Source organism: Harmonia axyridis, chromosome 3 (assembly GCF_914767665.1).
Source record: "Harmonia axyridis chromosome 3, icHarAxyr1.1, whole genome shotgun sequence".
NCBI classification, from domain to species: Eukaryota; Metazoa; Arthropoda; class Insecta; order Coleoptera; family Coccinellidae; genus Harmonia; species Harmonia axyridis.
Window position 1 is genome coordinate 50488139 of NC_059503.1, and position 11723 is coordinate 50499861.

At 34.8% G+C, this 11723-nt stretch overlaps 1 long non-coding RNA gene across 1 annotated transcript; it reads right to left on the reverse strand.

Annotated features, from left to right (window-relative positions):
- Positions 1–10612: 10612 nt before the first annotated feature.
- LOC123676851 lies at positions 10613–11367 on the reverse strand. The gene is made up of 2 exons (XR_006747010.1): positions 11188–11367; positions 10613–10958 (listed from the first exon to the last, which is right to left on the reverse strand). It is a non-coding gene; the product is annotated as an uncharacterized LOC123676851 (long non-coding RNA).
- Positions 11368–11723: the final 356 nt, after the last annotated feature.

Genomic DNA, 11723 nt, shown 5'->3' on the forward strand with positions numbered 1-11723 from the left:
AAATTAATTAAATATTTCCATAAATAAAATTTAGTGATTTTTGCATTGAAAAATGTTGGTTGGCAGAACTGATTTCTTTAAGGCAATTTGATGAATTGACAGATAAAGCCGTAGCGGAAAGTTCGGAGTGCCAACATAGAATAATAAAATATAACCATGAAAACTGTGCGTTTCTGATATATTCTCGCACGATTTTGTTCTACAAGATGTGGAAGAATGAACGGAATAACCACAGAATTAGAGAAATTAAATTATTGGTTTTAAATATTATTAGAAAAATCTATTGATTTTCAAATATAGTTTTTGGCAATCTACTTCTCAACCGATTCAAATCAAATATGAATCCTCAAATTGAAATAAGTTTCCAGAATAATTTAGAAGCAATTTCGTTATAGCAGGACCATGGATTCTCCCTGGATCATCATCAAACAGATGCTGATTGAAAACATCGAATAATTTTGGATCAATAATAAATAATAATAATAATAAATGCCATTTATTTCATAATCAAATTTCACAAGTGAAAGCATTGAATCGAAATATCGTCAAAATAATCTGTTTGATACAATTTTTAACTCAAAAATTCTTCTATTGTATATGGTTCTAGTTCCAGAAGAAGGGAGAACAGTTGTTTTTTGAATCTCTTGTAATTTGTTTCTCTTCTTAATGGTATAGGCAACTTGTTGAAGTACCTTATGCAGGAGTAATGAGCACTTTTTGCAGTGGATGAGAGACGATGTTTTGGGTATGCTATTTCTAGATTTCGTGTATGAAGTGTTTTAGGTGCTTCTTCAGTGAAATCATTTCTATTGTTATGAAGAAACAAAAGGCATTCTTGAATATGGATCGCTGGGACTGTCAGAATCCCATTATACCTGAACCACCCTCTGCATGACTCTAGTGGTTTCAGCTTCAGCATTATCCTCAAGATTCTTTTCTGCATAACCATGACATCATACAGCTTTTTTGAGGAACCATAAAATAATATGCCGTATCGAACTCTGGATTCGAAGACTCCATAGTATATCGTTTTCATGGTGGAAAAATTTAGGTAACCTGATATCACCCTCATTGAGAAGCATATCCTTGAAAGTGATTTGCATACCTCTTTAATGTGTTTTGTCCAATTTAATGTTTCATCTAGATAAACACCAAGGAACTTTATAGATGGGCAAAGTTCTATTGGCATCCCTTCCAAAATCATTTTGTCTGGTGTGATGAATCCGGAATGGCTAGTTTTGAATAAAACTGACTTAGTCTTTTTATCATTGAGAAGTAGACCATTTGATCTGAACCAGTTACTAGCATTGCACATGACCAATTCAGTCTTCGAAACAGCTTCAGGGTATGTTTTGGCTTTAATGATGATGTTCTTGTCATCTGCATATCTCACAATTTCTACGTTGTCAAAATCCTATTTTATGTCATCAAAGTCATTAGTGAAAATTATAAAAAGTATCGGGCCTAAAATACTTCCCTGAGGTATTCCCAAAGTGACATCGATTACATCTGACATTTCAGTTGCTCCATCTTTCCCTACGGTAGTCATTTGCTTTCTGTTCGAAAGGTAAGACTTGAACCAAGCCAAACCGGGCCCTCTTATTCCATATGATTCTAGCTTATCTATGATGTAGTCATGGGACAATGAATCAAAGGCCTTAGATAGATCTAGAAAAAGTCCAATGGTGATCTTTCCGTTTTCTAGTGCTTGGTGGATGTTTTTCAGGAAACTATATATGGCTGTCTTAGTTGATCTTCCTCGTCTAAAACCATGTTGGGAGTCAGCAACAACTTCTTCAAGAAAGCTAGACAATCTCCTCAACATCACAGCTTCCAATATTTTTGAGAATGATGGCAGCAATGAGATAGGTCTATAATTCTCTATTTTCTCCTTATCTCCTTTCTTGAGAATGGGCTTCAAAGGACTGATAATCTCTTCTGCGGTGTACTTTATAACAGTCATGGGTATACCATCCTCTCCAGAGCTCAATTTATTTTTGAATGAATTTATTATATGTAGGAGTCCAACTTCGTTGGTTCGATGGAAGAAAACTGATCTATCTCGGTCTCTAATGTCATGTCTAAATTCCTGCTTCGGCAGCTGGAGCATGGCCTTTTCTGCAGAGGTGGCAAAATGCATGTTAAAGTCATTAGCCACTGTCTTCAAGTTATCGGGTAAATGTATGTCCGTGTCATTGTTTTGACCTCTGATCTCTCGGAAGATAGACCACATGCACTTGACTCTATTGTCGGAGCTATTAATCTTCTCTTCATATTTATTTACTTTAATTTGTTTCAGTAAATAATCATATTTCTTTTTTTCTTCTTTATACAGGGTGTCTGGTGAGGAATGGGACAACGTTTAGGTGGTGATGAGGGATGTCTCAAGGAGTGAGAAAATGCCATTTGAAATCATCTGAGGTACATGGTTCCTGATATACAGGGGGTTTTAGAAAAAATGTGAAAATTTCAAATGACCATAATTCAGGAAATGTGAGAGCTAATCCGATGATTTTTCGTATGAACAATGATAGAGTCAGTACGAATCTGTTTGAACGAAAAATTCGAAATAAAATCAGATCCGGACTCAGAAATTTTAGTTTTTCTGAAATTAGGTAAAAACAACACCCTGTATGCGGTTTTCAATTTTTTTGACTTCAGATTCTGAGAGAGCAGGAAAAATACTTTCGAACTCAACTGTCATCCCGAATGGCACAAATTTTTCCGCCTTTCTATGACCCTTCGAATGTCAATCTTCCGATTTTCGCTCCTTACATATTATTTTCTCGACATTTCAGAATAAGAGATCTCAGATAGTTACACTATAGATTGGTGGTGTAGGATCAGAGAAACAGGAAAATGATACTCTGTTAGTTCGCCGACGTTTCGGAAAAATTTATTTCCATGCTCAGGGCTCTACAAAATTTACGGAAAACATCATTTGCAACATTCATGTAGGTGTTTACAAAATAAAGGAAATATGAGCATTACTAAAAGTTATTGACTAGAAAATATCACAGAAAAGATGGTCTGGTATAATTTATATATACAAAGAAACATTATAAAATTCAAAACATTTTTAGTTTCAAATAAGAGTAAACATAAAAAGTAATATAACACATATAGGTACAAACAAAGTACTTACAAGCTAGACAAATGTATCTTCCCAAAATCATCTTATTAAAATTTAAATCAATTCTTCAATATTTTACGTGTAAAGAAATCATAATATGTATATTAAAAAGCGGGGACAAACAATGCGACCGATGCATAGATAGTACGCCGACAGACGGAGGTGAAATCAAAGGGACAGCGGACTCGAAACAATTAGGGTAAAAAACTTAGACGTATGTTTGTGATGCGCTGAAGTAATGAAGTCGATAGGGGCTAGAAATCTTTATTTTGTTTTATTATTATTCCGTAGTTGGGTATTTGTTTTTAATAAGGAATAATAAAATCGGCTAAGTTGTTGGATGTCAGCTCTAGAATTTATTGAGTCATGGATACTTATTTGTTACATCTCAAAAATTAGCCGATTGTTCAAGTATGGCTCCCTATTTAATATTTTGACGTCTTCAAAATTAAAGTTGTGACTTTCGTTCAGGCAATGTTCGGCCAAGGCTGTTTTAGGGTTGGAGATCGGCAAACGGACAGACCTAATATGTTCCTGTATTCTGGATTTCAGATATCGGCCCGTCTGGCCTATGTAAACGCGAGAACAATTTAGACAGCTGATTTTATATACAACATTGGAGTTCAGAAGAGTTGGTGTCGGGTTTTTGACAACACTGAAAAAATTCTTTCCTAAGGTATTTGAACTTTTGAAAGACACCCTGACGTTCTCCTTTTGAATAACCTTGGATAGTCTCTCTGAGAGGCCTTTGATATATATGAGTTTGTTATAATATAAAATTGTATTCGAAGGTCCCTCAGATGAAATGATCTGTGGTAGAGAGGGTTTGAGAGACTCCCCTAATATTTTGCTTATGAGATGCGCCGGATAGCTATTGTTAAGTAAGATGGATCTGATCTTTTTCAGGTTTTTTTCATGATACCTTTTGTCAGAGAGGTTCAAGGCTCTGAACTTGAGATTTCGTATGATGTTAACTTTATGTATCGTGGCATGATGGGAGCGAAAACCTATATACCTGCCAGAAAAAGAAGGTTTATGATACCAATCAACGTATAAGACATTATCATCCATGCGTTCAACTCTCATGTCAAGGAAATTCAGAGCGCTTTTTGATTCTAATTCTAAAGTGAACTGTAATTTTGGGTGGAAAGAGTTGAAAGTGTCCAACACGAGTTGTTCAGTGTTAACAGGAACGGAAGTGAAAATATCATCGACATAACGTTTGAAAATTGGTACACTGAAAGGTAAGCGAGAGAGACAATAATCTTGAAGTTTTACCATAACAATGTCACAGCAAATCTGCGAAACACAATTCCCCATCCCGAAACCAAAGATTTGCCTATAAAATTGTCCGTTGAAACAGAAATAACTGCTAGTTATCAAAAAATTATATATTAACTTGAAGGTTTCAAAATCAAATGAGGGGTCAGAAACCATATTCCAATTTTCTTCAATGATTTGTAGTGCTAAATCTGTAGGCGTGTTAGTGTAAAGAGAAACGACATCAAGTGATAGTAAAACATAGTTAGGTGGCAATCTGGTCTTATTGGTTGAATTGAAGAAGTCGAAAGAATTCCGGACATAATGTTCGTCCTTAATGAATATCGGCTTTAATAGATCAGCGATGAATTTTGATAGCTCGTATATAGGGGAACCAACAAAGCTTAAAATGGGTCTCATCGGTATGCCTGTTTTATGTATTTTTGGTAGAAAGTACATCTTAGGAAAAATGCCATCATTAGAAGTCAATTTCTTCGCAACAGGTTCCGGTACTAGGTCCTTGTTCAGCAGAATTTTGACGAATCTGTTGTTTTTGTTTTGGACGCGAACAGTGGGATCAGATTCCAATTTTTCATAGGTTTGCGAATCGTCAAGAAGTTCTGTACACTTTTTAAAATATTCATCCCTATTCATAACGACAGTGACGTTCCCTTTATCAGCTCTCAAAACAACTATATGATCTTTATTGTTCGAGAGGAACGCCCGAGTATCTCTCAAATCCCGACACAAGGTGTAACGTGTGAAAATTGCCCCAGAGTATCTGCAACATCAAATTGTCTAATTGTGTTTAATGTGTTGCCTAAATATCGTGTTTTGATTTTCCGCATTTCATTCCTTATCGTAAAGGTACCATATGTTGAAGATTATTCCCGAATGTTCACTCTTGGCATTTTTCAATACGATTTTGAAACTCTGAATAGCTTGTGCGTATATAGAGGTTATTTGCTGTTTCTTGTGAAAATCCAAATTTTGGGATAAAGATAACCGTCTATAATTCAAATATTGCTGATTTGATTGTTGGAATAGCAATATTACCCTTTTTGGGGATTAAAAACGTACTTCGGCTACGAAGAGCATTCACTTTGAAAGGCCACCCAACAACTTGAGTGAGTTTGATTTTTCTTTCACTTGAAACTAGACCCTAATAGTTTTGTTTTCAATTTGTATTTTAGGGCCTTTTATTTCATGAGTATTCCTGTTTCGGACTGAACACATTTCTACGGATTCTGGCTCGTTCGATTCTGAAACGAACTTCATAAACAAAATTCTCGTACCTATTTCCCCATCTGAAGAAAGGAAAAGTATCTTGGAAGGATTTTCAACATTGTGAATTGGTTGGGATTCTCGAATTGGTAATTTCGTCGAATATACAGGACGTCTGGTATGTAGAAAGAATTTCTTTTGATGTTGACGTCACAGGAAGCCATTTGCAAGAAAGGGAAATACGTATTGTTTTGGTCAATTATACCTTTTGAAGTGGAAAGTTAAAGGACTTGTTCTCACATTCATTCAGAAAACATCAGATATTGTTATCATTCCGTTCATAAACTGTCCTATAGAGAAAATTTCAAAACTCAATACCTCAGATTGTATATTTTTATTTCATGAAAATATCATTGCACATTACATGTGAAATTTTAGATAAATTTATAATACATATTCACAGATTTTGAAACAGATCCTAAAATATATTATTTTTCATCCATAAACGATAATTCGATAAATGAAGTGAAATTCTAGTACTTTAATTAAATTTATTAAATATATAGTGTGTACCATATAATTAGTGCGATTTTGTGAAAACTACGCTTGATCAAGCATAGGGGGTAAAATACTTGTCAATTAAGGTTCATTATCAATCAGAATAGAATTGTAGGAAATTGATAATAGAATTTTACATCGGAACATTTCTTTGATATTATTGATATTTTTTTTTTTACAGTGACGCATTTCTTTGGGTATTGAGTTACTTACCTTTTTTTTTCCAATCATTATTTTCATTTTGTTTTCTCTGTTTCGGAGTTTACGTATTTTGACTGAGACAGATCATTCAATTAATTTATAATTCGAGTGAATTAGTAATTTTTTTTTTCAACTTGCTAATTTTCTTTTTTTTTCTTTTTTTTTGTTGGATCGCTAGGAAAATAAATACGTTGGCGCCCTATTCAATCAAACTGAACTCACCCCATCTCCACTGTCAGCAAACCGAGGTGTTCCTAGCGTTTCCAACTTGTTTTGGTTTGATTGCGGTAATTTTTTTTTTGTTTCATTAACGATAAAACTTGAACTTGGTTTCTGAGCGCTATAAATTTTGGCGCCCAACGTGGGGCCATTTTGTGTTAAGCCTGATTAATTGCTTGAAAATATTGTTTTTATTGGTTTTGAAGAAATTTGGTTTTCAAGATGTCGGGAAAAATAGTTGTTAACAGATTAAATCAATTGCAGTTAACATATTTGTTGACTATAAGATGTTTGGCAGTTTTGTGGGCCCTCGAAAAGCTACGTCCGTATATTGAAGGAATAAAAGTTGAAGTAATTACCGATCATTACTGTCTGGTGTGGCTACAAAACATTAAAGCTGTTTCTGGTCGTCTGGCGAGGTGGATTGTACGACTGCAACAATTTGAATTCAGTGTGACACATCGTAAAGGTTCTGAACATCACGTCCCGGATCTTTTGTCACGCTCTGTACCTAAATTAGATCTGATAACCGTTAATGATTTCAACAACATAGTCGACCCGTGGTATTTACGAATGTTAGGTAACGTTAAGAACCGTCCAGGAAAATTTCCCACCTGGAGAATTCAGGATGGTTTTCTTTATAAATATTTAGGGTCATCCGTGAATGATTTGGGTGAAAATTCTTGGAAGTTGGTTGTACCTAAGCAACTGCGAATGAGGGTTATCCAGGATATGCATGATTCTTGTACATCGGGTCATATGGGGGTGTTTAAGACTCATTCGCGCTTGTGTGAGAGATATTTCTGGCCGAAGTCTCGCTCAGACGTGGCTCGATATGTTGGAAATTGTCGAATCTGTTTGAGACATAAGGTAGATTCAAGAAAGCCCGCTGGCTTAATGGCATCCCATTATCCTGACGCAACAAAACCATGGGAAGTTGTTAGTTCGGATCTCATAGGACCTCTTCCTAGGTCTAAAAGAGGAAATTCTTATATATTTGTCGTTAATGATTACTTCAGTAAATTTTGCTTAACTTTTCCTATGAGAAGGGCTACATCTGCGGCGGTATGTAAGGCATTAGAGGAGGGTGTATTTTTAATTTTTGGTGTTCCACGGGTCATAATTTCTGATAATGGTCCCCAATACAAGAATGAGTATCTGAAACTATTGGAAAAATATAAGATTCGTCCTAAGTTCAATGCAAATTTTCATGCTCAGGCGAATCCAACTGAAAGATACAATAGGACTCTAAAGTTTCTCCTTTCAGCATATGCTTCTGATAACCATCAGAGATGGGACGAGAATTTAGCGGAGCTCACATGCGCTATGAGGACTTCTAGGAACGAAACGACGAAGTACACACCTTATTTTGTCAACTTTGGTAGAAGGATGATGTTGTCTGGCGACGATTATAATATTACTCTGCAAGAAGATCCTGCACTGAATTCGACTGAAGAAACGAGGTCTAAAGGGTTCCAGAAGATATTTAGTGAACTGAAGGCTAGATTGAAGAGTGCAGCTGGGAAGAATGCTCACTATTATAATTTGAGAAGAAGGAATGAGGAGTTTATGGTTCATCAACCCGTTTATAGAAGAAATTTCGTACTCTCTGATGCTAGTAAGCACTTCACGAAGAAGTTGGCTCCAAAATGGATAGGACCATTTATAGTTGCCAAAAAGTTGTCACCTTGGACTTACCGACTGCATGACAACGTTGGCAACGATAAAGGAGTTTGGCATGTGAAGGACCTCAAGTCTGACCCAACGGAAAAAGACGACTAAATTATGTTAGATAATCGTTTATAAGGTTTCATTGGTGTTTTGTTTTCTGTAATTTTTTTTTTTGTGAAATTTTGGGAAAATTTCTTGACGAAGGGGGAGAATTTGTAACGTGTGAAAATTGCCCCAGAGTATCTGCAACATCAAATTGTCTAATTGTGTTTAATGTGTTGCCTAAATATCGTGTTTTGATTTTCCGCATTTCATTCCTTATCGTAAAGGTACCATATGTTGAAGATTATTCCCGAATGTTCACTCTTGGCATTTTTCAATACGATTTTGAAACTCTGAATAGCTTGTGCGTATATAGAGGTTATTTGCTGTTTCTTGTGAAAATCCAAATTTTGGGATAAAGATAACCGTCTATAATTCAAATATTGCTGATTTGATTGTTGGAATAGCAATATTACCCTTTTTGGGGATTAAAAACGTACTTCGGCTACGAAGAGCATTCACTTTGAAAGGCCACCCAACAACTTGAGTGAGTTTGATTTTTCTTTCACTTGAAACTAGACCCTAATAGTTTTGTTTTCAATTTGTATTTTAGGGCCTTTTATTTCATGAGTATTCCTGTTTCGGACTGAACACATTTCTACGGATTCTGGCTCGTTCGATTCTGAAACGAACTTCATAAACAAAATTCTCGTACCTATTTCCCCATCTGAAGAAAGGAAAAGTATCTTGGAAGGATTTTCAACATTGTGAATTGGTTGGGATTCTCGAATTGGTAATTTCGTCGAATATACAGGACGTCTGGTATGTAGAAAGAATTTCTTTTGATGTTGACGTCACAGGAAGCCATTTGCAAGAAAGGGAAATACGTATTGTTTTGGTCAATTATACCTTTTGAAGTGGAAAGTTAAAGGACTTGTTCTCACATTCATTCAGAAAACATCAGATATTGTTATCATTCCGTTCATAAACTGTCCTATAGAGAAAATTTCAAAACTCAATACCTCAGATTGTATATTTTTATTTCATGAAAATATCATTGCACATTACATGTGAAATTTTAGATAAATTTATAATACATATTCACAGATTTTGAAACAGATCCTAAAATATATTATTTTTCATCCATAAACGATAATTCGATAAATGAAGTGAAATTCTAGTACTTTAATTAAATTTATTAAATATATAGTGTGTACCATATAATTAGTGCGATTTTGTGAAAACTACGCTTGATCAAGCATAGGGGGTAAAATACTTGTCAATTAAGGTTCATTATCAATCAGAATAGAATTGTAGGAAATTGATAATAGAATTTTACATCGGAACATTTCTTTGATATTATTGATATTTTTTTTTTTACAGTGACGCATTTCTTTGGGTATTGAGTTACTTACCTTTTTTTTTCCAATCATTATTTTCATTTTGTTTTCTCTGTTTCGGAGTTTACGTATTTTGACTGAGACAGATCATTCAATTAATTTATAATTCGAGTGAATTAGTAATTTTTTTTTTCAACTTGCTAATTTTCTTTTTTTTTCTTTTTTTTTGTTGGATCGCTAGGAAAATAAATACGTTGGCGCCCTATTCAATCAAACTGAACTCACCCCATCTCCACTGTCAGCAAACCGAGGTGTTCCTAGCGTTTCCAACTTGTTTTGGTTTGATTGCGGTAATTTTTTTTTTGTTTCATTAACGATAAAACTTGAACTTGGTTTCTGAGCGCTATAAAGGAGGGACTGAAAGATTTTGAATATTGATTCGAATTTAAAAAATTCATGATAGTGTTAACAACTCTTCCCCTGACTAAATCTCTATTCTCAAAATCATGTTTACTAATAACTCTTTCACAGTCAACAATTATGTTCATCACGGGTATTGAGTTGGTGTAAGGAAGATTAAACTGATGACCCAAGCTAAGAAAACACTTTACGTTATTGGGTATGGAGAAATCAGAAAAATTCATAATCCACTTGTCAGGTGTGGACTTTAGATTGGAAAGCACTTGTACATTCATTAGGTTATTGAATTTGGTCATTTGCTTACTTCTTATTTGCTGGAATTTGAAATTGTAAAATTTATTTTGTCTAACAGAGAAAGAAAACAATATATCTTCTGCTATTTCATTTCTGAGTTTTGACTTTATGATTTCAATATTATGCTTGATCTGTCTTAGTTTCCAATGATAAAAACTTATCTCAATATTTAGTACTCGAAATTGAAATTGAGTTAGTGCGCTGTAACAATGGTTGGCGAAAGGACTGTTAGACAGAATCAAACCAGAAATGCATTTAGAGTAACGTGTGATATGAGATGGTAAAATTCTTTGTTTTCTACAACGTAAAAGAAACTTTCTGTGATTTTCCAGACTTGCTCGCTTGTTCACCTGATTTGCCCATTGTTTGAAGTTTCTTAAAGTTTCCATACCATAACGGTGCTTGATGTCCTCCATAAAACCCATATTAGAGATGATGTTGTCAAAAAATAACCATAAATTATTTCACAAGATCTGAAGTGGTGATCCAAAATTTAATTTCACTATAGATTGGTGGTGTAGGATCAGAGAAACAGGAAAATGATACTCTGTTAGTTCGCCGACGTTTCGGAAAAATTTATTTCCATCCTCAGGGCTCTACAAAATTTACGGAAAACATCATTTGCAACATTGATGAAGGTGTTTACAAAATAAAGGAAAGATGAGCATTACTAAAAGTTATTGACTAGAAAATATCACAGAAAAGATGGTCTGGTATAATTTATATATACAAAGAAACATTATAAAACTCAAAACATTTTTAGTTTAAAATAAGAGTAAAAATAAAAAGTAATATAACACATATAGGTACAAACAAAGTACTTACAAGCTAGACAAAAACAGCCTTGGCCGAACATTGCCTGAACGAAAGTCACAACTTCAATTTTGAAGACGTCAAAATATTAAATAGGGAGCCATACTTGAACAATCGGCTAATTTTTGAGATGTAACAAATAAGTATCCATGACTCAATAAATTCTAGAGCTGACATCCAACAACTTAGCCGATTTTATTATCTATACTATATTAAACTCGTAAGCGCTCCTCCCACCGAAAATCGAACGATTTTGGACCGATTTTGCGGTCGAGTGTTCTCGGCTCTGGGAGAGATACGAGAAAAACTAAAAGTACGGAAAGAAAGAGAAAATGTCGAATTAACTAACGCGGATATTCCCGTTTCCCGATTTTTCGGGATTACCTGGGAATGAACGGATAAAGTTTGGGAAATTTCCCGACGAATTTCCAGATTCACGTCGACGTGAACGACCAATAGGAAAATACTACGATGTCCTTGGGTAGCAACGGGCCTAGCAACGTCCGCGGCAATTGACGTTTCTAGAATATTTCTAATTGTCGATCGAA